The following is a 2500-nucleotide window of genomic DNA, read 5'->3' as shown; positions in this document are numbered from 1 at the left end:
GAGAGAGAGATAAAGATGTAATAAGTTAGCTTTTATGATTTCAGTGAGAGAGTCAAGAGGAAAAGTACTGCTGTAAATTATTAACAACATCATTAAGCTTCTAACTTTACATTCTAACTTTTTAAAACCTTTTGAAATTTTCCAACTAAAACCTTCAGATTCTAAAACATTCTACATTAAAGTTCTAGCACCAAATTTTAAATTCACTAACACTGGAGATGATTAGTTAACCTAAAATAAAGAGGTTTAAACATACTGGAACCTTTTTTTTTTTAAAACATTTTAAAGTTCCTAAAAAGTTCTAACAGTTCTGATGTTCTAGCAGTCACAGTAGCATCCTTAAAACCTGAAGTATATAGAAGAGTCTGAATTCTTTTTACAGAACGAGGTAACTTAAATGTTAAAGTTCCAGAAAACTTATCAGTACTGAGACTCTAGAAGATTCTAATCTTAATTCCAGGCCCTGAAAGATTGTAACTTTAATACGGCTCTAATCCAGACTAAAAGAGACATTCTAAAATATAAGGTTATGAAAGACTGCACTTTTAACCAGATTCCAGAAGGTCGACCTTCCTACTAAATGTGCAGGTTAAAAATAATCTAACTGAAATATTGAGGTTTAAAAATATCGGAAGTTTTTTATGATAAAGTTTCTGGAAAAGATGGTTCTAATGGACATGTTCTTAAAACTTTAAATTACAAAAAAACGTTCAATCTTAATTTACGTTCTTTTTCAGAACAAGATAAAAATTCTAACGTTTATTCTAGGTCCTGAAAGCTTGTAACTTTAACCCGGTTAAATAATACTAAGATACTATGGAAGAGTCATAACAATTAAAAAAAAAATTAAATAAAAAATCCAAAGGACTCCTACTAACTTCCTACTAATTAAGTATTACAATTTTCAAAATAAATATAAATGGGGTTTTAACTTGATTATGTGATTATAGATCATTTTAACTCAAGTATAAATGTTCTAAAAGATTTAAACTGAAATCTTAAGGTTGTACTTAAGTATGTTCTAGAAAAAGTTCTAAGAAAATGTTAACATTACTCAAAGATTACAAATTTTTAATTAAAACAAATATTCCAAAAATAAAAGACAATCTAACAAGGTTCTAACTTTCTTGAGATTCTTTTAACTTTTAACTTCAATACAGATTTAAAATCCAGATTTAGACACTAAGATACTAAGGAAGAATCAAACTTCTTTAAAATTATAAAATAAAACATATTAGGATTATGAGCGATTGCAACTTTAACAAGATTCTAATAGTTCTAGCTTTATTAACAAAATTACGATTAGTATGAAAGTAACTACATATAAAGGTTCTCTAGCTTGTATATGTGTAGCTTCAGGAGAAATGTTTAAAGTAAAATCTTAAAGTTGTACGAACTAAAAATTTTCCATTAAAATTCAAACTAAAATGTTTATTTCTAAAATTCTAACTAAAAATGTTTAAAGTAAAATCTTAAATTTTAGCTAAAATGTTCTAAAATTCTAACTAAAAATTTCTATCTTAAATTTTAACTAAAAATGATCATCTTAAATTTTAACTAAAATGTTCTAAAATTCTAACTAAAAATTTCTATCTTAAATTTTAACTAAAATGTTCTAAAATTCAAACTAAAAATATTCTATCTTAAATTCTAACTAAAAACTTAAGCTAAAAAATGTGTCTGAGATTTTAATTGAAATGACTTGAACTTTATTCTAGAACTTTGTTCCCGTATGTTGTTATCTCTGTAAGTTCTAGAGCAGGCATACTCGAATAGAAATCTTGGAGGTCCAGTGACCAAATTTCCACAGAACTGAAGCTCCATAGAGGACAAATTGTCATCGCAGGAAGTACAGGATAAAGCTGACGTACAAACATACTGACTTTTCTTCTCTGCCATTTCGTCTTCTCGTTTTCCGTCCACTATCAATGCGCTCGTACGCCGTGTTTTTTCAGCACCAGACAGTTTTACTGCATTTGCCTCAGAGCCCGATGCCAGTCTGTGTGAAGCCTCTTGCTGCGTCACTGCTTTAATCATTATTCTGATGATTTTTTACCTGGTTTATTTCTGTGGTTCTTACCTCCGTGTTCTGTGGGAAGTTTTGTTTGAGATTTACATGCTCGGTCTCATAGTGGCGCCCGGCGTTACCACTCTTCACCATGGCCACGCTTTTGTTACAAATTAAGCACATGGGCGTTTCACTTTCACACACCGGCTTTCTTTCTACTGCTGCTGAGCAATTTTACATTTTTAACGCGATATTAGCCTACTGTTGCTGATTAGCTAAACGTCTTTTGACTAGCACAAGCGACTAAACTAACAACCTGTCTCAGGTATGTTTGTTGTCATAGAAACTGATTCACAGGCCTTGTGATTGGAGGAAACGAAAGGAGAGCCAAATTTCACACCGTTTTTATAGATGCCTTCAGGTCTGGACAGGACTCCACCTTTTGAGTTCCACTGTTCCAGAGCATTCTAACCAGACTGTTAAAGTTATAAC

At 31.0% G+C, this 2500-nt stretch overlaps 1 protein-coding gene across 2 annotated transcripts in view; it reads right to left on the bottom strand.

Moving 5' to 3' along the window:
* Positions 1-2500, bottom strand: part of mnat1 (MNAT1 component of CDK activating kinase) — a 19180-nt gene that overhangs the window by 8420 nt on the left and 8260 nt on the right. The window lies entirely within an intron of this gene.

The sequence above is a fragment of the Pangasianodon hypophthalmus genome, chromosome 3 (assembly GCF_027358585.1).
Source record: "Pangasianodon hypophthalmus isolate fPanHyp1 chromosome 3, fPanHyp1.pri, whole genome shotgun sequence".
NCBI lineage: Eukaryota > Metazoa > Chordata > Actinopteri > Siluriformes > Pangasiidae > Pangasianodon > Pangasianodon hypophthalmus.
Note: the sequence above shows the minus strand (reverse complement) of the source record. Positions and strands in the feature narration are given on the sequence as shown.